Genomic DNA, 24,217 nt, shown 5'->3' with positions numbered 1-24,217 from the left:
GGTCACACAGCCGAGGAGGAGTGAGCAGGACTCTGTGCCAGGCCGTCCAAGCCCAGAGCCACCCCTGCTCCTGAGCAGGGACCGTGTCACCACCCTGTGCCCACGCAGGCCTGACCCCCAGCTGGATCGCCGGTCTGTTCAGGGGCTGCTCTGATCTTAGTGTGACTGTGGCTGCCGGGCTGGAAGCTCCACCCTGGCTGCTTGCCCACCACCCCCGTGACCCTGCTGTCCCCCGTGCTGCTCACACCTCCTTGCCCTGGGCTTCCTCTGCCATCCCTGGAGGGTAGCCCCCGCACCTACTGTCAAGATCGGCCCCTTCAAAGCCCCACTGAAGTGCCTGATCTGGTGCCCACCCTCCAGGAGGCCGGCTCTGCCACCACCCGTCCGGTGGGGGTGGAAGGCCCCCTCCCCAGGGCACGCGCGTGAATGGATCTGGTGTCAGAAGGCCCAGGTCTGTTCAGGTCGGCTGTATCTTGCTGGGCGGCCTCGGGCAGGTCACATCACCTCTGCGTCTGTTTGAAAAGATGTTGATACTGTGTGGTGTATATGAAAGATGCCAACTGAGTGAATCTTAAAAGTGGAAACGGGGGCAGAGGCTCCGTGTATGTCCCAAAGCAACGTCCCAGCAGGCCGGCCCCGAGGGCCGGAGATCCAGGCTCCTCTCGGGGGAAACAGTGAGGTGCTGTCTCCCGGGAGGAGGAGGACCAGGCTTTGCCAGCCGGCCTGGAGAGGAGCCGAGTAAGAAAGACGGGAATGACTTTTAAGATACAAGAAAAGAAACTGTGGCTGTGCAGTGACAGATGTTCACTGGGCATTTTGGTGACCCCTCCACAATACAGACAAACATCAAGTCCTTCTGTTGTACTCGTGAAGCCGAGGTAACGTTACGTGTCAAATGGTAGCAATGATTACCCAGCTCACAACGTCCTGAGCACACGCCCCGCGTTGGAGTCGGTCCTGGCTGCTTCACGAACTTTCTCTTTTCCTGACCGGAGCCCTCAGAGTAGACGCTGGGGGAGATGAGGTCCAGAGGGTATGTGCCCCCTCCGAGCCTCACAGGTATCGAAGGACAGAGCTGGGATTCAGACCTGGGCCCATGGGGTGCTTAGCCTGGGCCCTGAGACCCCTCACCGCTTGGTCCCGGCCGCCCTCGTCGTGTGAAAAGACCCCACCCTCCTCTGCTCTGGAGCCACCTCTGCTTCCAGCTTCATCAGCCGTGTTGGTGTATGCCTTCGAAATGCGCCCCTCACGCCCCTCCTTGACACCCGGCGCCCTGGGTTCTGAGTCATTCGGGCTTTGTGTAATTGCACTTGCGCTGTGGGGGAGCTGTCCCGCTGGGTGCCCTTTCTGGGGCCCTTTGTCCAGTCAAGGCCTTTCCTCCTTCATGGGGTGGACAGCGAGCTCTAGGACATGAGCTTTAGCCCCGTGTGACCTCCAAGTGTCCTCTGGGGACACCGGCAGGCCTAGGAAGAAACACACTGCCCACACGTGTGTATACACGCTTGGGTCCGGACACGGCCTTCGTCGTCGCTTAGCTGGGGCTCGACGGGCTTCCTGCAAAGAGCCAGACGGTACGTCTTCCGGGCTTTGTGGCTCGTAGGGTGTCTGCTATAGCCTCCCAGCGCTGCTGCCGTCGGGCAGCTGTGGACGGTGCAGAGGGAACGGACGTGGCTGTGCTCCAGCACGACTTCGCTCCTGGACACCGACCTGTGACAGTCACGTGATTTCCACACGACACAAAATGTTATCCTCTATTTGATCTCCGCTCCTGGCAGGCTGTACCAAAATAGGCAACAGGCTCAGTTTGGCCACTGAGCCGTGGAAGCCCCCTGGCTTTCTGGGGAGCCGGACCCTCTTGTTAAAGACAGAAAGAACAGATCAGACTGAGGGTCCCTCGCTGTCCTGGGTGTGGTCCACAGGTGAACTGCGGGAGGGTTTGAACCTGACCAGGGATAGTCGATGGAAAGATGTTGCTGTTGGTGCAGGGATGGTTTTGTGGGTCGTGGTTTTGCTGCTCAGGTCATGTGGAGACCTGAATGGCCCCAGAGAGGCCAGGTGGTTGCCCGCAGGGGCTCAGGTGTGACCAGATGAAAGCTGGTACCCAGCACAGAGATACAGCCCAAGTGGCTCAGGTTGGCTGGGTTGGTGCCAGAGACCCTAGGCCCCAGAGACTGCTGGGGAGAGGGCAGCTTCGTTCCCTGACACTGTATAACTGGCATCTTCCCAGGATGGGAGGAAAGAATTCAGCAAGAATCCAGCGTGTGGGGGGCTCAGAGGGAAAGATGAGTTGCTCGAACACAGGAGGAGGGGCTCAGGAAGTCAGTGGGGGTCTCAAGATGAAGGTGTTCAGGCCCAGGGGAGGGGAGCCGATCGTGGCTGCGGATTCCTCCAGGGGCCAGAAAGTGCTGAACGAGTACTGCCTGCTCGTGAGAGTGTCTTCCAAGGGGATTTGAAAAGAGAAAGAAACTAGCTGTTCGGTGCATTCAGAGAAGACCTTGACACACTGCTTTAGCCCTGTTGGTTGTGTAGCAACAACTTGCACACCCCCCTGCAAAAGCGTGGCCCCTCCAGGGGCTGAGCAAGCTGCGGCTCACGCCCACTAGAGTGGGGTCTTGAGCTGGGGGAGGCTCCTTCAGAAGATGGACTGAAGCTGGAGCACCCAGCCTGACTCCTGGGAGGAGGGCCAGTCCCCGGGAGGAGGCGGGGGGTGGCTCTGGTGGGGAACCCCAGCTGATGGGGGAGGGGCACCGTTAGAGCCTTGGCTCCAAACCAGATACGATAAAGTCAGAGCTCAGGGGCGGTGTAACCCCCGGGACCAAACCTCACACCTGGGAGCTGCGGGTCTCAGGAGAAGGGTGGGGCTCCCCCGGGGAGGCTCCATCATAGCAGGAAGCCGCCCACTCCACTCCCCCGCCAGGACACACCGGAAGAGAACACACTGAGAGACCATGGCTGGGTTAGAAGATCCGCTCCGGGGCCGGGATTGTGTTGTGAGCAGAGGCTAACTAATAAATTGGAGCAGGAGGAGTGAAAGGGAACATGGGAAAGCGAGACGTGATCGCGGCACAAGAGCCCAGTGGCGCCTGTGACCGATCCGGTCTGCAGAACTTGGGGGTGACGGGATGGGCCAGTGGAGCTTCCAAGGTGGAGCCGCTGCACTTTATAGTTTCCAGCGTCAAACTGGAAACGTCAAATGTCAAACTGGTTGAGCTTCTGCTTAAAACAAACCGGGAAACCACACCCAGACCAGCAAGTGCCTCCCTCAAGGTGGGGGAGCAGCGTCTCTCCCTAGTGGGGGTCCTCACGGTCCCTATGGAGGGCAAGGTGGGGCCTGTCTCCTCTGCTTCCAGAGCTCAGAGCCAGACCTGGAAGGTGGGCTCCTGCCACCCACCCCACCCACCCCCGAGCCTCCCTGAGCTGCTATAGAAGAAACTCCAGGATCTCCAGAATGGGGAGGGGGGCAGGGTCCAGGTTAGTAGGCTCATCAGCTTTCCCAAGGACTGACCAAGGGGGCCCTGAGAGGTGCAGGGTCCCCAAGACCAAGCCCACCACCTCGTGGATTGAATAAATGGGTGATGTAGGCCGAGGGGGAGGATGGAGTGAAGGGGCAGAAGGCGTTTGTGACTCCAGACGGGGCTACAGCATTCCCCCCACCAAGCTTGCTGCTGGGACCCGGAGAGTCCTGGTCCCACCTGGACCGTCAGCCTCGGTAGAGGCCCTGGGTTCAGGCGTGTCCTCCCGTGCCTGCCCACAGCTGCCTGCCAAGGTCCGGTAAGCGAGAACTGATTACCCGCCCCCATCCTGCCATCAGTATTTGGGGGGAGGCTTGTCGGGTGGCAGGAGACAGGAGGATGCCCGGAACCCCCATCACTGGCTGTGCCCCCGCTCCCGCCCTCCCAGGGGTTTGGCCTGAGCTGAACAAAGAACCTGAGTACAGCAAAGATTGGGGGCCTGGGTCACAGGCAGGGGACAAACCCAGGCTGCCGGCCTCTGTCCTGGGACCCAGCCAATGTTCACTCATGGAGCAGGGAGTTTGTAGAAAGCAGAAGCTTCGTGAGCTCTGCGTTCCCTCTTGGGAGTGGAAAGAGTGCGGATTTAGGCGTGTGTCTGCGTGATTTAGGTGAGTTTCTGTGTGATTTAGGCACGTGTCAGCGTGGGATGCACCGGATACCACGTTGTCTGGCTGGAATGAAGTCGCTCTGTTTCATGGGGTGGTGGAGTAAGAAGCCAGGTCAGACCCCTGTCTCTCTCTCACCCTCTAGCTACTGGCTCCTGCGAAAATCAGGTTGCCCATTCTTCTCAGGGAAGCATGGAGCCCATGGGCCTCCTAACATGCGGGAGAAATATGAAAGAATTTGCTTGTGAACTAGAGCTTGATAAAAGCCCTCCTCCCACAGCCCTTTCCACCCACTGAGGGCGTGTGCGCTTGTTATGTCTATTCAAGGGTTGTCACCAGGAATTTACAGGAATTAAGGCAGGAGGAGGGAGCAGGCCATCGTAAGCAGCTTCTAGACACACAGACAGCCCTTGATGCAGAAATCTGTCATCCTATGAGATGAGCATCTTGCTTCAGCTTATGGCAGAGGAAAACTGAGGTTCAGGGAGGGCGAAAGTGAGTGAGCCAGGGTCCCGCTCTGCCTGCCCCCAAGCCTGATGCACTCTTCCCCACACGCTTCTTTCGGGGTCCACAGCTTTATTTCTGGCTTCAGAAGGCGTCATCCCTGAGTCACTGCTCTCAGTATCCCTGCCCGCATCATCTTCCCCTGCCCCGAGGACGCTCTCCCGACGTGGACATCCCCTGGCAGGCCATGTCCCTACACCCACGTCCCCGATGGGGAGCCAGGTGTGCCAGCCGAACCTGGTGCTGGGTTGGCGTGCTGGTTAGCAGGCTGGATGTGGAGCAGGCAGGGGCCGGGTTTGGCTGGGCTTCCTGGGTGGCAGTCAGTACGCCTTCCAGCTCTGCTGGTGCCTGTTGCGGGTCCCCAGGTTGTCCCCAAGCTGAGGCAAGAACACAGACATGTTATTGATGGCCAGGCGCATGTCAAGGCCTCCTGGTGGCCGTCACTAAGTCACAGCCATTCCCAGAATCCAGAGAGCCTTTTAAGTGGCTGGGGAGGAGGAAGAACAGCTTCAAGTGGATTTTAGAGGCAAACACACGGGCTGGAGTCACAGCCCTCTCCCCGCTCCCTGCCACGGTATGAGTGTCCCTGACGCCACCAAGGCCTGGAAGTGAGATGCACGTGGAAACGAAGCCCATCTCCTCCCTGAGCTTCCCTCACAGAGATGTGGTTTCTGAGCACCTTCGCTGGGTTTTTGCAGTCCAGTGATGCATGCGGTGGGTGGAAGCTTCCTGGGTACACAGCCCTTCACAGGCTGCAGAGCGTCCTCACAAAGCCCGTCTCCATGTGACTCCTCAGCGGGTGCTGGTGTCACTCATGCCCAGTTCACAGATGGGAAAACGGGCTCGAAGGGTCTCAGCCTGTTACCTACCGAAGGTGAAATGCTGGGGTTCAGAGGGCGGACGGGGAGCCCGGCACATCCCCGCTGTGTTGAGCCTTCACACTGGACCTCAGGCATCGGCCGCCCCAGCCCCACACCCATCATATAAACAGGGCCCCTGAGGTCAGCCACGTCCAGGGCTTTGCTAGACAGAACTGGGTCCCTGCACGCCTACCTCCTCCCTGGGTGTTCTCCAGAGATGTACTTGAACCTCCCCGGAAGCTTGGGCAGTTCCGCCCTCCTCGCAGCTTACCTGCTGCTGCCCAGGTCTCAGCTCAAAGGCCGGGCCAGGCTGAGCTGCGGGCGGCCCGCGGAGATGTGAGCTGCGTGTTCTCTGGGCCCCACACTCCTCATAGTACTTGGAGCTCAGGCCCTGTGGCCAGGCGCCGGCTCGGAACCCGCCCCCTTCCCCTCCCAGCCTGGACAAGTTCCCCAGCCCGGTTTCCTGGGTGTCACGTGGGGAGGAGTCTGTGCCTTTTCACGGGGCTGTCGGCGTGAGACAGCCGTGCCATCGCAGGCCCGAGTGTCCCCGTGGACACCGTTGGGCCCACTGTCCCTGTGGCTGTTCTGCCCCCAGTTCTGTGTTCCGTGGTGCTGGGCCGAAGGCACCCGTGGGGGCGGCCTGCTGCCCCTCCTGGCTGGTGCTGGCTCTGTGTGATCAGGTCCTGTGGCCAGGTTTCAGGTGAGTGCTGGCCTCTCTCTGGAGTCCAGCTGGGAAAGGGGCGTGAAGCCTCAGGCGGTGCCAGCGCACGTGTGGCCCTTCTGGCTCCATCAGGCCCCATCCCCAAGGCCCCTACTCCTGGCCAAGCCTTTGCTCACCTGTGCTCTCTTCTTCTGTGGTCAGGCTCAGGGTCACCTCCCCTAGAAGGTGACCTGCCCCCTCTGCATCAGCCTTTCTCCACGAACAGGGCCGATGGTCTGTCCCCACTGAACTGTGAGCTCCCCAAGACGGACCTCACAGATTCATGCCTGGAACAAAATGCTGAGTGGCAGGAGGAAGGAATGGATAAAGCAGTGAGTGCACCTCCAAAGGCTGGGTGGGGCCTCCTTCCCGCCCCTGATACGGCCCCCCAGTGCCCTGAACTTGGCCTGTCTCCACCGACTGGACCAAAGACCCGCCTTCAACCCCTGGGTCTGACGCTCGTTAGGGGGGCAGTGCAGGTCTTTGATTGGGAGAAGGGTTCTGAGAGTCCAGGTTAGAAGGCGCACTCCCACCAACCATCAGCCTGGATGGTAGACTTGGCTGCGTTTCACCATTTTACACTCTCACCTACCACAAGGTCAAAAAAACCAGGCCATTCTCAGCTTCCATGGGATCTGTAATTCTCAGGACCTTCTGGCCCCACTGCCTGGGTCTGCCATTGTTCTGAGCAGTTATGAAAAGCAGAGCTGCAGGAGAGAGAGGGTGAGCCCGCAGGAGCAGGGCCTGAGTCACAAAGGGGCAGGCTGGCCTGGCCCACACGGGCGAGGTCACTGCCCCTCCCGGCCCTTACTCACTGTGAGCCCAGTGCTGTGCAGCTCGTGGGAGGGCCTGGGGCTGGGGACACGGGGAGGGGTCAGGAGGCAACCCCACAGCCAGAACCTGGTGATCCACACGCTCCCCTGCTCCCCACCGAGGTCTCAGGGATTGCCCTCGCGTGGGTCACAGGCTCAAAGCTGACTGACCTTGGGCAGGTCACTCAGCCCTTTAGTCCTGCCTGAAAGGGAGTAGTAGCTGTGAGCTCTGTCCAGGGTGCTGAAGGAGTCAATTAAAGTCAGGCCTGCGTGGCATGTAGCAGGGGCTCGATAATGCTGGAGTCATCATTCTCTAATCCCTCTACTCATCCAACACATATTTGCTGAGCTTTTAAAAACTGGAATGAGCTGGAATGTTTAGAAGTTGACTTGTGAAAGTGAAAAGTGTTAATGGCTCGGTCGTGTCCAACTCTTTGCGACCCCAGGGATTGTAGCCCGCCAAACTCCTCTGTCCATGGCATTTCCCAGGCAAGAATACTGGAGTGGGTTGCTATTCCCTTCTCCAGGGAGGTCTTCCTGGTCCAAGGATTGAACCTGCTTCTCCTGCAGTGCAGACAGGTTCTCTACCCTCTGAGCCACCAGGGAAGACATCCTAATGCTGGAAATTGAACTCCATGAATGGCAGTAAGCCGGCCAGCCCCCACTTCACAGCTCAGGTGGACATCTTCCACCCTCCCCCACCCCGCCACCCCTCTGTGCCTGTGGCCCTCGGGTGACCCACGAGTCATCCTCCCTGGAGGATGCGGCCTCTGGTTTGTCCCACCCCACCCTCGGCCTGGCTGGTGTGAGTGGGTGGAGGCCCATGACCCCTGAGGGCAGGGAGCCTCATGTGTCTGTGGCTGCCCCTGCCCAGCCAAGTCCTCCTCAGCAGGTGTCCAGGTGCTCAGAGGCCTCACGTGGGGGTCTGTCTACCCCACCCTGGTCTCCCTTCCAACGTTTTCCTTCCTGAAGTGCTGCTTGTACCTTGCTTTTATTCTCAGCACTCCAGGGGACTCCAGGGCACCCACCATCTTACTGGGGACAGGTGTGGGCACACTCAGAGGGGCTTCTGACTGAGGGTGGGGGCTCATGGCTGAAATCTGCCCTCCTTCTCCCTGCCGAGTGAGGGCCAATGAGATGGGCTCCCTGTGAGCCGTGCCTCTCTGGCAAACCCGGGGCAGGAGTAGGGTGAGAGGCCCGCATGCCTGTGTGGCTTGAACAGAAACCTCCCGCCCCACCCTGAGGGCCCTGCCTACATCCTAGCCTGGTCTGTGCCGTCCTCGGCAGCCTGACTGACCAGAGCAGCATCTCAGCCTCCTGCTCCAGCCCCCAGGGGTTGTCCTGTTCCTTCTCTGGTCATTCCTTATAACTTGAGACCCCAAATCTGAAATTAAAATATCTCTCTATCCTGTGGGCCCTGCTGTTCAGCGAGGCCTCATTGTCATGGCTCACTAACCCAGGGATGCAGTCTGGACCACACGGCTTGGGAAGTTACTCGCAGCAGGTGCATATCAGCAGTGGTAATGCTGGTAGTTAGAACTGCAGTGGGGATTCAGGGGCATCCCTGGTGCCTCAGACGGTAAAGAATCAAGAATCTGCCTGCAATGAGGGAGACCTGGGTTCGATCCCTGGGTTGAGAAGATCCCCTGGAGGAAGGCATGGCAACCCACTCCAGTATTCTTGCCTAGAGAATCCCCATGGACAGAGGGGCCTGGTGGGCTACAGTCCACGGGCTTGCTAAGAGTCGGAGGCGACTGGGGGCTTCGCTCAGCTGTGGTGCCCGGGCTTCTCACTGCAGCGGCTTCTTTTGTTGCAGAGCAGAGGCTCCAGGCACGCGGACTCAGAAGTTTTTGCGTGGGCTTAGTTGCTCTGCGGCGTGTGAGATCTTCCCGGGCCAGGGATGGAACACATGTCCCCTGCGCTGGCAGGCGGACTCTTAGCCGCTGGATCAGCAGGGAAGCCCACCGCTAACGTAGCTTTCCCCACCAGTGAACTCTGGGCTTATGACTCGTGTCACGTCCTGATTATACCGCCCCCCTCGTCCCGTCTTCATGCCTTGTCACTCACATCCAGGGCTCCCTGGAGCCCCCTGCACTTGCTGCCTGGCCTCCCTGCCTCCACTAGTGCAGCTTCTGGCCCCTCTCGAATCTCCAGGCTGCCCGCCCATCTCTTACCACCGTTGACGGGTGCAGCTCTGTGTGTTTGCTGCGGGCTCCGTGGCGCTGGGTCCAGGAGCCTGACTGAGGTTTGTGAACGTCCTCTGTCCCTCGTGGCCCTCAGCAGGCCATGCCTTCCCTGCAGTTCCAGGCGCTTTTCAGAGATGTGAGGACAGAAGTCTGTAACAGGACAGTAACAAACCCCGTCACAATGGTGAGGCCTGTGTACGCTTTACTTTCATAAATGACCTTGACCACTCCGAACTTTGCTCAGTGCTACCCAGAGATCATAGAGATTTCTTTCCCGATCTCAGTCCTTCCCTTCAACCCCCAGCCCTGTGGAGTTGGGACACGCTCTTCAGGCCTTAACTGACATAGATTGGACTGCGGATTCCTGTCCCAAAGCAGCACGCTGACTGTGAAGCTGCCGAAAGGTGGCAGGGGGATGGGTGTTGACCCAGGTTCTACCCTCTGGGGGGTGGGTCTGGGCTCCTGCAGACGCCCCTCCAGAGGCCCCCCTTTCCCTTCCTTCCCATAAGGGCTGGCACTGCAGCAAGAAGAGGCCCCCCTTTCCCTTCCTTCCCATAAGGGCTGGCGCTGCAGCTCTTGCCATTTTTTTAATAGATAACTTTTTGCTTTGAGATACAATTTACATGCATTGACATTCGCTGGTCTTCATTGTACTGTTTGATGAGTTTTGACAGTTTATACACACAGGTAACTAACTTACACTGGGATGGAGCAGACCACCACCCCTGGGGGCATTGTGGAGCCTGGCCACGGTGAATTAGGGTGTGCACGACAGAGGGAAGGTCCTGAAACGTCTGCTCAGCCGTCCACCTGGAGGTGGGGGAAGGAGCCATTCAGGAAAGCACCTTGTGTCTGGGCGTGTGTCTGCGCAGAGGTGGCCTTGGCCCCTCGTGCTGCCTGCAGGGCTGCAGGGTTGTTAGCGCTCCCGGATGCCCTCTGGGCCGGGCTCTGTTAGGCAGCACCTCGAGGGAGCTTGGCAACAGGGCCTCTGGCCCCGGTGAAGCTCCCTGAGAGGCGTCTCCTCCCACCCTGTACCTGTGGCCACGGGACAAACCTACCCTGGGCAGACGGTCATCCTGAGGACGTGGAGGCTGGTTCTGCTGAGAGCCAGCCAGCGCCCATCCGCGTGGCTCCACTGTGGCAGGCCTCGCCTGTGTCCTCTCGTCTGTGCTCTGCGCGAATCACAGCCAGGCCAGGACGCTTCCCAGAGCCGAGCTTTCAGACCCACCCACCCCCAGCATAAGGTGGGTCTGGCACCCAGCAACCTCGTGGGGAAGACTGAGCATCGCTGAGTGTCTCTCCTACTAAATGAGCGGGTCAGCACAGTGCCTGCCACTCAGGGCGCCCTGCGGCCAAGCCTCTTGTGGCCTCCTCCACGCTCCCTGCCCTGGGCCTGGGTCAACTTAGCGTCAAGTTCAGAAGATACCTTCTGGGGACCTGCCTGACCGTCTCCCCCCACCCCGGGTGCTGGTGGCCCCGTCCTAGAAATGGGGAGACTGAGTCTGGAGATGAAGGCTCTGGTCCAGAGTCTGGGGTTGTTTCTCTGGCACGCGGGCAGGAGTGGGGGCCGCCTGGTGCTGGGCCCCTCCCTTCCAGAGCTGAGTGTGGTTCCCCCGCACAGGACTGTGTGCAGAAGACGGATTCCTGGGACCCACCACGGCCACCGGCTCCCAGGTCCCAGGGCACCGCCAGGCATCGCAGTCCCCTCTGCCCTGCTCCGGATGGGCTCTAAGCGCCTCCTGTGTGCCAGACAGCGTGGGCTGGGCCATAGCAGCCATGCCGAGCCCCGGGGGACCCGGTGCGCCTCTCTGTGTGTCCTTCCACCTCCCGTGGCCACGTCTTATCCCGCAGGACAGGGTCGCCCTGGGGTCCCCTCCCGCTGGCACCTCCCCAGCCACTCCCCTGGGGCAGGCCACTTTGCTTCCTGCCACTTTCCTCGTCCACGCTGGGGTCCTGAGCTCAGCTCCCAGAAGCACGGAAGCCACCTAGACGCGGTGGTGCTCTGTCGGTGACAGTCAGCACTCCACCCCCGGCCCTTCTGTGCTAGTGGGACCTGCGTCTCTGCTGTCTGAGCAGCGTCGGATCCCAGCTCACATCCTCCCATCCTGGCCTGGGACTTGCTTGGAGGCTGACCCCAAAGACAGGGCCAGCCACCTTGCCTTCCTTGCTTCTGTCCACATGGGGCCTGGCACCGAGTGGCTCTCGATAGACGGTGCTGAGCCCAGTTACTGCCCACGGGAGAAAAGGTAGATGCCTGCTAAGTCGCTTTAGTCGTGTCTGACTCTTGGCGACCCCACGGACTGTAGCCTGCCAGGCTCCTCTGTCCTTGGGATTCTCCAGGAAAGAATACTGGAGTGAGTGGCCATGCCCTTCTCCAGGGAATCTTCCCCACCCGGGGATCAAACCTGGGTCTCTTAATGTCTTCTGCATTGGCAGGTGGGCTCTTTACCACTAGGACTACCTGGTCAGAAAGGTTCAGTTCAGTCACTCAGTCATATCCGACTCTTTGCGACCCCATGAATTGCAGCACGCCAGGCCTCTCTGTCCATTACCAACTCCCAGAGTTCACTCAAACTCACGTCCATCGAGTCAGTGATGCCATCCAGCCATCTCATCCTCTGTCGCCCCCTTCTCCTCCTCCCCCCAGTCCCTCCCAGCATCACGGTCTTTTCCAATGAGTCAACTCTTCACATGAGGTGGCCAAAGTACTGGAGTTTCAGCTTTAGCATCAGTCCTTCCAAAGAAATCCCAGGGCTGATCTCCTTCAGAATGGACTGGTTGGATCTCCTTGCAGTCCAAGGGACTCTCAAGAGTCTTCTCCAACACCACAGTTCAAAAGCATCAATTCTTCGGTGCTCAGCTTTCTTCACAGTCCAACTCTCATATCCATACATGACCACAGGAAAAACCATAGCCTTGACTAGACGGACCTTTGTTGGCAAAGTAATGTCTCTGCTTTTGAATATGCTATCTAGGTTGGTCATAACTTTCCTTCCAAGGAGTAAGCGTCTTTTAATTTCATGGCTGCAGTCACCATCTGCAGTGATTTTGGAGCCCAGAAAAATAAAGTCTGACACTGTTTCCACTGTTTCCCCATCTATTTCCCATGAAATGATGGGCCCAGATGCCATGATCTTTGTTTTCTGAATGTTGAGCTTTAAGCCAACTTTTTCACTCTCCTCTTTCACTTTCATCAAGAAGCTTTTTAGTTCCTCTTCACTTTCTGCCATAAGGGTGGTGTCATCTGCATATCTGAGGTTATTGATACTTTTCCCGGCAATCTTGATTCCAGCTTGTGCTTCTTCCAGCCCAGCGTTTCTCATGATGTACTCTGCATATAAGTTAAATAAGCAGGGTGACAATATACAGCCTTGACATGAAAGGTAGTGGGGGATTAATCCTGTTTTCCTATTGGCTGCAAGGTCAGGAAATCAAGCCAGGAGCCCATTGCCAAGAGCAGGACCCTGCTGTCTGAGCCAGACCCTCTTTGAGGGGCTCTTGGGAGCCCCTGGGGTTGCTAGAGTGTTCTGTATCTCAGCCTGGGTGTTGGTGACTTGGGTGTAGACACGTTGAAATCATCAAGCCATACACTCAGGTCTCGTGCTCACAATAAGTTGACTGTTTCTCAGTCTTACCAGGGTGCGGGGCCTCTCTGGAGCGCCAGGCGCCTCTGGGGGCCCGGGGCCCGCCCCTCCCCACCACTGCCCATGAGAGGCTCATGGCAGGGGACCTCTCCCCATAGGGAGCGTGTCCTGGCCGCCAGCGGGCTCCCTGGGGTGCCGTGCAGACACGCTCCCCTTAAATTAGATTCCAGGGTGTCGGAGGTGGCAGGCTGATGAGGCCAGGGTCAGTGGGCATGGGCGCCCGCCGATCACATGTGGAAATTAGATTTCCTAAATGACCGTTTATTTCCAGAGGCCGGGGTCGGTGGCGGTAGGCAGTTAGGACACGCCTGTGGATGGTGTCTTCCCGTCACTGAGGTTGGTGTTGAAGGCGCATGGAGGTTGGTGGTGGCCTCTGGACCTGGGGGGCTGGGGAGCAGCTCTGGGGCCTCCTGTTGGGGGGACAGACACTACTGTGCCCCAAGTCGGGGGTAGCCGGGGAGCGTGAGGTGAGGTGGCCGGGCGGTCCGTGGGGGCCAGGTGTTGGGGAAGGCAGGAGCCCAGCATGCTGCCTGCTTCTCACCCAGGCCCGGGAGGCAGCCCCTCTGTGCTGGGAAGGAAGTTACCCCTGTGCCTGCCTCCTGCAGTGCTGGACACGAGCCCACATCCTTCCCTACAGGATTTGCTCCATCGTTCCAGGGGATGGTCAGGGGAAGGAGAGCTGGTGCAGGGTCTTCCCAGGGTGCCCGCGAGGCTGCAGCCAGAGCCCCTGGGTCCTCTGCACTGACACCACCCCACCCATCTGTCCTCAGGGCCGAGGGGCTGGCCTCCTCCTTAAGGCGCCTCATTAGAAGAGGCAGCCCCTTCACTGGGGACGGTGGTGGTGGGGGGAGCTTCCAGTCAGGGGCGGCCATCCAGGACCGCCTCCTCCCCGTGGCTCTGGACGTGTCCACAGGCAGAGCTGGACAGCACGGGGGTGCCTCCTTCTCAAGACTCAGGTACCCAGAGTGCCTGAGTACGGGAACAGGGGCCTTGACCGGCTCCAGCCTCCCCCACGTTTGGTTCTCAGACACAGCACTGGTTTCCCTGTTGAGATGATGGGAGGTGGCCGTTCTCACTGGCCTTGTGGACACCCCTCCACACCCTGGATCCCGTGTGGCTTCAGATGCTGCCATCCGCGGGGACATGGCTAGCGTACCCCCCACCCCCGCACACCCACCCCACACCTGCGGTTGCCAGGGACTCGGGGCTGTTCTTTTCCTGCACTCTGAAGATCACAGCCCCCGATACTTAAGTCCACGATGCCATTTAGAGTGTGTATTTCCTACTAAATAGCATAAAATTACACCCTTTCAAGTTAATTAAACCACTTTGCCACGCTGGGGGCTGCTGAAAGGGTGTTTTAAATGTCAGCGCGGAGTAGCTGCATGTGTTCTCTGGGGCTCTCTGGTTAAGGATGGCCTTGCCTGTAAAGACCTCTGCATTGGTTAAGTGGCCCCGGGCAGCCCGCCTCGGCCAGCCCCATGCGGTTGGGGTCACCGGGACCCAGCCTGGCCAGAGCATCTGGGCCAGCAGCTGATCTCCCCGGGAGCACGCAGTCAACAGCTCTGCCTCGAGGTGGGCGTTTGCAGAGTCTCCTAACAGGGCTTCAGAAAATGACTCCCCTTGTGCGGTGTGAGGATGCAGGTTTTGGAAGAGGGTTCTTGTTTTAAAGACCAGTGTTGCGGTCTCCTGAGAGACCCTGGGGTGTAGCCTCCTCTCCTCCAGGAGCTGCAGTGCCCTAGGGACCAGTCCTTGGAGCCCAGGAGGGAGCAGGATGCTCAGGGCAGGGGGGCCAGCGGGTGTGGGTGCCTGTGGGCAACAGCCTTGCGACTTTGGCCAGCCCCAGGAGGGGACATCACCCCGGCCTCTGTGGCACACGGGCCATTTGGACACCCTGCCCCTCCAGGAGGCAGCTGGCGTGTCCCAAGAGGTGAAAATCCACTCCCAGAGGGCTCCCTGCCTGGCCCACAGTGGGCACCTCGGGTCCTGCCTGCACACAGCAGCTCCGCTTGGCTGGCTACAGCAGCCAAGAGCCCTCCCAGGCTCCCAGTCAGTCTCAGGGAACAGCCAAGCTCCAGGTGGGGATCCAAGGCCCTGCTCGCATGGGGACACATGTGCGGTGGTTCACGCACTCGGGTGGCCGGGAGGTTTCCCATCCCCTGAACATTCCCATCCATCCATCCCCTGCAGACCGACTGTCGGCTCTTCCAGTCTTGCCCATCGAAGGCGCTGACTGGTGCCCGTGCGTGTGAGCCCAGTGGCCCTGGGCACGCCCAGACGGGGACCTGCTGATCCTCACTGCATCAGGAGCCCCCCCGGCCCTCCCGCCAGCCCCGTCCCCCTGCAATCCTTCCCTCCCCCTCCCTGTCACCACACCTGGTCCCTGATGTACGTGTGTGAGCCCGGGGACCCATGGCGTGAGTCACACCGGCGGCTCAGGGCCAGATGCCTCCCCGTGTCTGACCCTCTGGTCCTGGGAACGGGAGGCGGTTCTCGATGCCCCAGCTTCGGGGGTGAGGACAGGGTGCTTGATGTGACCCAGGCCAGCAGGGGAGTGGAATTCAAGTGCAGGTTGGTTGCCCACCCGCCCCCCACCACCCCACCAGGTAACTGGAGCTCCGGGTATGTGTTGGGTCCCAGCCATAGACATGGGACGTGGGCTGGGAGGAGACAGCAGAGGTGGGGGTGCCTTTCTCTGGGTTTTCACAGGCACCCCCAAAGGCCCCCTGACGGTCCTGTGTGGGCGAGCTCGGGGTTAGGGGAGGCGGGCCGTGGGCTCAGGGGCGCCAATCGGGGCTGGCAGAGCTCGCCTCAGCACAGGGAAGGACGTCTCCGGCATTCCTGATGGTGATGGAGGCGGCAGTTGGATTTCATCTGCAAATAACAAACTGGTTTTGCACGACCGTAAAAGTGGTGCTTAGGTTACGTTAATGTTTACTGGCACTTTGGGATGTTGGAGCTCCGCTGTTATCTTTGCCCCACGTCACAGCAGTTCCATAAAGATGCGAGGAAAATTGCAAGTTGTGAAGCTGCTTGGCCGCCACAGAGCGGGCAGTTGGCCACCTTCTCCGGGGCGCCCTTCATGCTTCTCGGGGGCCTGGGGCTGCTGCACCCTTTTCAGGTGGGAGCTTCAAGGGGTGCAGAAAGCAGGGGCCCCCACTCTGGTCAGCTCAGCGCACACTTTCCTGGCCGGGAGGAGGGGCAGAGGAAGCGAATGCTCCCTTCCACACAGTTCTCGAAGACCCCGCAGAGCCGATGGTGAGCGTCCGGAGAGCGTCTGGGGCCACAGCTGCCCTGCCTTGACCCCAGGGCCCCCCACGAGCCTCCCAGACAAGGCTCGTCAAGGTCACAGGGACTGTGCCCGGACACAGGGCGCTTCCTCCTCTTGCCGGGAGCCCGGCTCCCAGGTGACTCCTGCTCTGTGTCCACGGCACTGGCTGGAGCCCAGCCACCCAGGTCAGACGGAGGGGGCGGACAGACGGATGGACGTGTGCTATAAACAGCGTAGCCTCCTTCCTTGGGGACCGCCACTGCAGTGCTGGGGTCTGAGCTCCATAAGGTCAGGCTCTCCCTGCCCAGCCCGGAGACCCTCTAGCAGCTGCCGGTCAGGCTGTGGGCACGCAGCTCCCAAGCCGTGCTCACTGGCCCCTCCTACGTCCTGAACTCTGAGTCCCAAACCCTCCCCTCTGGCTGAGTCTCAGCTCAGGACTCAGCTCACATCACAAGGGTATGAGTGGGCATCTGAGCAGGGCGATGCGAGGGAGGGGCGGCAGCCCCCAGGATGAAGCCAGCAGACGGGTCTAAGGGGACATTTAGGGGCTCAGGACACGGTGGCCCCAGAAATCCGCTCCCCCAATGCCACAAGATGTCTGGCTTCTCACGAGGCAGCCAAGGGCTCAGGCCGTGACGAGAGCTAGGTCCTGCTGTAGGCTGGCCGAGTAACACCAGCCCCCATCTCATCCCTCGGTGTGGGGGTGGGGGAGGCCCAGCGGAATGTTCTGGCAACTGGGAAGGGAACTGGCAACACCTGCACGGCTCCCTATAGCCAAAGTGAGCTTCTGCTTCTCTTTCCTGGTGAGTGACGAGACAGAAGCCTCGGCCCAGCGCCTGCCTGAGCCAAGCTTGGACGAAAACGCTGCTGCTTGGACCCAGCGACAAGCCACTCCCGGGCACACGACCGTATCCCCAGCTGCTCAGCATGCAGACCTCTCATGGGCGCCGATTTGGGGCTGAGCTTCTGGAATTTTAGGTGGGGGGGATGACTGAAGGTGGCCAGCCCGGTGGCTGCTTTCCCTGGCCTGGAGTGTGGGCTTTCCCAGAGGAACTGGGAGCCACATCCTGGGGTGACCCTGGGGACACAGAGGACCTCCTCTTAACTCCTCGGCAAAGGGCAAATGCTCTGGGTCAGCAGTGGGGCCGTGGTGCCCTGTCCAGTCCCGGGGCGTCGGTGGATAGAGATGCGCCATGGGCTGCCCCAGGGTGGTGGTGGGTGAGCCGCCTAAGGAGCCGCATCCACCTTGTTCTCAACAAGAAACGTGTCGTGTGGGCATCATGTCTTTAGGAGGGCTCCTCTGTTGGTGTTTCTAGAGTTCCATCTGTGTATCTGTTTGGATGCCAACGTGGTCTTCATACAGATGGAGAGAAACCCAGCTGTCCTGAGTGTGCCATGGCGGCGGCCTGGGGTGGGGCACTCTGGAGACCAGGGGTGCTGAGCTGTGGTCGCCTGATCAGTCCGTTCCCTCCCCAGGACTGGGGGCCAGTTTCTGTGGCTTCATCACCACGCCCGTGCTGGTACTGCCCCTGCACGGAGGGGCCCTGGGACCCACGTGAGTGTTAGTCGCTCAGTCGTGTCCGACTCTTTGCAGTCCCATGAGCTGCCGCCCGCCAGGCTCCTCGGTCCATGGGATTCTCTGGGCAAGAATACACTGGAGTGGGTGGCCATTCCTTCTCCAGGAGATCTTCCTGACCCTGAGATTGAACCCGGGTCTCCCACATTCCAGGCAGGTTCTTTACCGCCTGAGCCACTGCGGAAGCCTGGGACCCACTCGGAGCACCGACAGCTGTCACTCCCAAGTCCTCAGAAGCCCAGTGAGAGGCAAAGGCCATGCTCCCATTTCTGTGATGGGGACACTGAGTCCCAGGTCCCCCGGGAAGCCCTTGGGGGTGGGGGACGGGAGTGCAGGCTGCTCCCTCTCTGCAGGAGTCCTTCAGGAGGGACCTGGCCTAGCTGGACACTCATGTCCGGGACCTGGGAGCGTCCCGCGGGAGCGGGCCTTTTACAGCCTTCCTCGGCTCCTCCCATCCCCACCTCGAGCATCTCCTTGGTGGGGTGATTGCTGAGGCCTGAGTCATCCACCGCTCGGCCAGTGGTCATAGCCTCCCGATGGAGGACGGTTTACAGGCGCTCGGGGTCTGAGTGGGGTCAGTGGGCGAAGAGCCGGCGTGGCTTCCTGTGTGTCCTACACCCTGGCGTGGCCCATTCGGGGCAGGGCAGGACCCAGCCTTGCTGCAGAGGCACGTTCCTTCTCTCCTTATGGTACCACCTGTTCTGGGCCAGTAAAACCCAGAAGAGACGTGAGCTTTCAGCTGAGAGTCGCATGCCCTTGGGGGAGAACGCCTTCAGCCTCTGTGCCCGTGTGGCTTCCTTGGGTAAACCGAGGGGACATTGAGCGATGCCCAGGTTCAGACACTCGCTTCACATCGTCCGGTTCTCTCGAGGGAGAGCGGAGCTCCCTTTACAAGTCCCCTGAGCACCGACTTGGAAAGCGTCTCTCCTCCGGGTTCAGACTTTTTAAGACAGAAAAGCTCCCTGGACCCTGGTCCTGCAGCCTCTGAGCGGCGGCCTGTGGCCCTTTGTGCCCAGGGGTTGGGTCCTGACATGTAGGTGGGGGGTCAGAGGGCAGGCGTGTCTCTCTGGTGACCGTGGGGAAGGACGGTCACTGCTGCTGGAGCTTGTGGGGTCGCTGAGCTCCGTCCCCTCCAGGTGTGGACAGGACCCCAGGGCCCTCTGGGAAACAGGAGGGTCGAGTGTCCGGCAGAAGGCAGTGCGAGACCACACGTGTGCTCACACAGCCGTCTGCCCCACGCAGCATCCCCAGGAGCCATTGCCATGGCAACCCCTCCCCGGTGCTATCACGTGAGAAGGCCCCTCTGTGAGGCCGGCCCTGCCGGTCCTGAGTGGGAATAAGAGGAGTTTTGAAAAATAGCTTCTGATGTCCCGAGTGCAACTGGAGGCAGGGTTGGGTCACCCTGGGGCACCTGTCTGAGGGTTGGTGGTTTGGGTTTGGGGGCTCAGGCTGGGGAAAGGCGTGTGGAAGCCCTGGGGTCTGTAGGAACCTCCCATGTACCCACCCACCATCCACTGGTCTCCCGAACTCACACTCCAGGGAAGCCCTCTGTGCGGCCAGCATTGAATTGGAAACCTGTGAACATTTCCAGTTCGGGAGTGGACGCTCGCTGCAGGCCTCGGGAGGGGCCACACATGGCGTGCTCGGCCCAGGACTAAGCTTGGTCTACCTGGTGCCTTCCTGCTCGCTATGACACGCCAACAGCCGTCCTGGGAGGGGGCGTGTGGGGTTGTCTTTGGTTGGCAGTTGTGGAAACTGAGGCACAGAGGGGCTTAGGAGCCCCCACAGTGCTCAGGGTTGGAGATTGAGTTCAGGGGCAAGGTCAGCCCTGAGTTGAGTCCTGTGAGTGGAGAAAGTTCTGTAAAAGGGCATCTGGGTGGGGCCTTACAGGGTGCACGCTCCTCTCTCCCTCAGCCCCACCCTGTGCACTCTTTCCCCCGCACGGCTCACGGTGACCCCACCCTGCTCCTGCCCCCCTGCCGCCAGGAAAGAGGACTGAGTGCCTTGAGCCGCGCGCGTCCCAGGGTCCCTGTATGCCCTCCGGTCCTGCTGCTTTCTGTCCCGCCGGCTGGGACTGCCAGTCTCCTGATCCATCCGGTCAGGGTCTGGGTGAGAGCTTCCCGTCCTGCCCAGCACCCCAGTTCCCAGGCCATGCAGGCTGCCTGGGGTTCAGTGGGAGCCCCGGATGCAGACTGTCCCCAGACACTCCGGGGTCTGTCCCCTGACGTGGAGGAAGAGCTGTTGAAGCAAACACAGCAGGAAACCTGGGACACCAGGCTCTGGTTTCCTTTTCTGCGTCCTCATACTTCCTCACGTTCCTGTACTTGCCTCTCGTCATTGCGGGGAGATGAGCACGTGTGCCCCGTGTGCGAGATGGAGAGACTGATGCTGGAGAGCAGAGCGGACTTCCGCAGGTCGGCCCAACCAGAGAGGGGCCTCTGCAGGACTGGCTCCTGGACAGGCTGACCCCAGGGCCGTCACTGCTGGGGTGCCAGGCTGCGCCTCCCTCCCACGCTCGGTGTCCTGGTTCCAGGTGCCGACCCGGCCAGGTCTGACCCACTCCCTCTACGTGGCGCTCGCAGAGCCAAGAGTGCAACCAGGCTCTGTGTGGACCTCGGGCGCCCACTCCCGTTAGCCCCCTGCCGCAGAAACGCTCCCCGTCATGGACGAGAAGATGGGGCGCAGAGAGCTGGGGGCCACATGCGCCTGGTGCCAGAGCCCGAGCCCAGCCCGTCCCCGCCCGGGTACCGTCAGACACACCTGTCTGCTGGGCACCTCCTACGTGCCTCGGCCGGGACTGAGCTTGGCCGAGGTTTCCCAGGCTGCCCCGGGGACGCCACTGATGCAGGAAAACACATGAAGTTGTCTTTGACTTTTATGGCCCCTTTTTCCCTATTAAAATGCTTGAAGCTGTAACTGTCATCATAAGGAGCTCATTTATCTTGACCAGAGTGCGGCTGTAAACTATCCGGGGCTGGTGGAATAGACCCTGAGATGATTGTTTCTGCTATCGATAAATTCCGACACGGAGCAGAAAGGTCAGCCCCTGCCAGATAAAATGGCTCTTCAGCTTGTTAATTAAATGTTTATAAGGATGTGGAAGAGCGCGCTCTGGGCTGAGCCTTGGAGCGAAGGGGAGCAGATACCTGGCGATGGGAGGATGGACGGGGCAGGAAGGGGGCGTTGGTGCTCCTGGAGGAAACCGCGGTTCCTGGAAACCTGCTCAGCAGCCCGTTTGGTAAACTCCTCCCCAAAGGCTAGGACTTCAGGCTTTGACTTAGGGAGTCAAAGCCTCCCTCCCTACCTCTCCTGCTCCCCTGGCACCCAGGACACCCTGCAGAGTGCTCCCTGAAGAGTCAGAAGGCACCCCGAGTCCCAGGCAGTGGCGTAAACGTGGAGTCAGGCCATGTTTTAGTTCGTGGAGTCAGCGGGTGGATGGTCTTTATTCTGTGATCATCCCGCAGGTCTTCAGTCTCCCCTGTGGCGGGTCGTGTTTCTTTCTTGCTCACCGAGTGTTTGCGAGTGAGGTCAAAGTAAAGCTCCCCCTGTCTCCCTCACCCTCTGACTCACCCCAACCTCGAGGGCTCTGCCCCTCCAGCCGCCTCTGCCCCTTCCTCCCCGTCGTGGTCCCCTCCCCCAGGTCCCCTCCCTGGTTGTGGATTTCTCAGCGCGTGGACAGAAGTCACCGGTGTGTCTCAGGTCAGGAGAGGGCTGAGCACCAACCTGCGGTGATGACGTAGAGCCACGGACGGTGGCGCGTGTGAGACACACGGACACGGAGCAAAAGAGGAACCCAGAGAGGAGTCCATACAGAAACACGGGACGCCAGAGACTCAGACAGCCGGTGCAGTAACACACTCAGAATCGGACGCACGGCCACCCTCACGCCTTCCCGTGCAGATACGCACGGGCTGGAAGAACATACAGATGGCACGCAGTGCTCGCCTGGATGGCTTGTTCAGGGATCTTAGCTTTCGTGCCTGCTCTCTGGCTTCTGTGGGTGTTGGGCATGGATTTGCCCTTGTGGTCCTGAGGCCCTGGGGTCTTCGTGCAGGAACCCCTGCTTCCAGGGGGCAGCACGGCCCCACCCACAGATGGAGCCAAGTGCCCGTGTGGGCTTTTTGCTGGAGAACCTGCTGGAGGGACAGGCTGCTTTCTTCTGGGCCTGCAGTCCCCAGGTTGGCAGAATCGCCTGGGAGTTTATTTAATCAAATGGTGCTCCCTTTGTGCCTGCCGCTCACCTGTGCAGCTCTGGACCGGGGCCCAGGGGTTGACAGCAGACTCCACACGTGATGCTGGATGAAACAGCGGGTCCAGGGGCAGCTGAGGGCACCGCCTTCTATGTGCATCCCTCTGCGAAAGGCGGGCAGAATCTTTCAGACACGGGCATTGGGCAGGGCTCGCTACACTGTGCTGGAGAGGGAAAAACGGCACGGTGGATTGAGACGCTCCCTCATAGTGACCGCGTTTGCTTGGATGCTCTCTGCGTTGCGTATAAAGCTCTATTCCAGCAAATGTCCACGGTGAATTTCCAGTTAAATGTGGATAATTCGGCTCCATGAAGAGAGGCGGGCAGCTGGCTGGAAGGACATAAACCTCCGAGCTTTGTCCACTTGGGGCAGGTGGGAAGTTCCAGAGGAGGGAGGAAGCACCCCATCGTAACCAGGAGAAGCAGCTCTGTGGGTTGTGGGGCCTCTGTCATCTCATCTGGGGAAGGATGATACTCCTTCCAGGGACAGAGAGCTTTAAGGGGGGAAATAGGGAAGGGAGTTTATTTTTAGCAGCTTTGTTAGAATAATATATACAATAAAATGTTATATTTAAAAAGTGCAAGGTGTTTGACATAGGCATCCATCTGTGAGACCACCACTAGAATCAAGATAGAAAACACACCCTTGACCCTCAGAAGTTTCCCTAGGCCTTTGTAGTCCCTTCCTTTCATCCCCATCTCGATACAATCTCTGATCCCTTTAGATGAGTTTGCATTTCCTGGAATTTCATGTAAATGACATCATACAATAGTATGTGCTCCCTTTTTTGACCCTCTCCTTTCGTTCAGCAAAACCACTTTGAGATTCATCCATGCTGTGCATATCAGTTGCTCATTCCTCATTCCTTTTTCGTTGCTGAGTAATATTCCGTTGTGTGGATATGCCACGGTTTGCTCATCTGTGGACCTGTTGTGGGCCCGTTGATGAACATCTGGGCTGTTTCCAGTAGAGCTGCTGGGAATGTTCCTGAACAAGCCTCTGTATGGACATGTGCTCTCATTTCCCTTGAGTAATGTCTAGAGGCAGAATGTTTTAGTTGGGATTGCTGCAACAAAAACACCATCAACTTGGGGGCTTAAACAACGGACACGTATTTGTCAGAGTTCTGGAGGCTGGGACGTCCAAGGTCAAGGTGCTGGTTGATCTGGTTTGCGGTGCAAACCCTCTTCCCGATTTGCAGATGGATGTCACCTTTGTCCATTTGAGCTGTGAGAAAAAATGCCACAGGCTGGGTGGTTCTTGTACACAGAAACTTACTGGGACGTCCTTGGCGGTCCAGTGGTTAAGACTCTGCCCTTCCAGTGTGGGAGGCTTGTTGTGTTCCATCCTTGGTCAGGGAAGTAAGATCCCACATGCCACACAGTGCAGCCAAAACTGAAAAAAAAAACAACAACAAGTGTTTTTATGAATGAGTGTTAAACTTCACCAAGTGCCTTTGAGACATCCAGTGAAGATGATATTAAAAAAAAAAGAAAGAAAGAAAAGCTTATTGCTCACAGTTCTAGAGGTCGGTAGTTGGAGAGCAGAGTGCCAACATGGCCAGGTGAGGGCTTTTTCCGGCTGCAGACTTCTTGTCTGGGGGAAGGGGCTAGAGTCGCTGCAGCCTCTTTTACAGGCACGAATCCCATTCATTTCATCAGGATTCCACCCTCCTGGCTGAAGCACCTCCCAAAGGCCTTGCCTTCTAACACCATCACTTCGAGCATTAGAATTTGAACAAGTGAATTTTAAGGGGACGCTAACATTCAAAGGTCTTCCCCGGTGTCTCAGATGGTAAAGAATCCACCTGCAATGCAGGAGACCAGGGTTCGATCCCTGGGTTGAGAAGATCCCTGGAGAAGGGAATGGCTGTTGCTGTTAAGTCGCTTCAGTCGTGTCCGACTCTGTGCGACCCCATAGACTGCAGCCCACCAGGCTCCCCTGTCCCTGGGATTCTCCAGGCAAGAACACTGGAGTGGGTTGCCATTTCCTTCTCCAATGCATGAAAGTGAAAAGTGAAAGTGAAGTTGCTCAGTTGTGTCCGACTCTTAGCGACCCCATGGACTGCAGCTTACCAGGCTCCTCCATCCATGGGATTTTCCAGAGTTGAGAAGATCCCTGGAGAAAGGAATGGCTACCCACTCCCATATTCTTGCCTGGAGAATCCCATGAACAGAGGAGCCTGCCAGGCTTCAGTCCATGGGGTCACAAATAGTCAGATATGACTGAGTGACTAACACTTTCACTTTCAACATTCAAACCACGGCAGACTCCTTGCTGTGTCCTCACGTGGCAGA

At 59.1% G+C, this 24,217-nt stretch overlaps 1 protein-coding gene and 1 long non-coding RNA gene across 4 annotated transcripts in view; one reads left to right on the top strand and one right to left on the bottom strand.

Annotated features, from left to right (window-relative positions):
• Positions 1-24,217, top strand: part of PHF21B (PHD finger protein 21B) — an 88,452-nt gene that overhangs the window by 40,920 nt on the left and 23,315 nt on the right. The gene's annotated exons all lie outside the window — the stretch shown is intronic.
• LOC112446782 (uncharacterized) lies at positions 4,613-6,864 on the bottom strand. Of its 2 annotated transcripts, none has more exons than XR_009494711.1 (4): positions 6,774-6,864; positions 6,319-6,481; positions 5,301-5,486; positions 4,613-4,998 (listed from the first exon to the last, which is right to left on the bottom strand). It is a non-coding gene; the product is annotated as an uncharacterized lncRNA (long non-coding RNA). The 2 variants fall into 2 exon arrangements; XR_003034893.2 differs by having other exon boundaries at positions 6,319-6,468.

The sequence above is a fragment of the Bos taurus genome, chromosome 5 (genome assembly GCF_002263795.3).
Source record: "Bos taurus isolate L1 Dominette 01449 registration number 42190680 breed Hereford chromosome 5, ARS-UCD2.0, whole genome shotgun sequence".
Classification (NCBI taxonomy): domain Eukaryota; kingdom Metazoa; phylum Chordata; class Mammalia; order Artiodactyla; family Bovidae; genus Bos; species Bos taurus.
Note: the sequence above shows the minus strand (reverse complement) of the source record. Positions and strands in the feature narration are given on the sequence as shown.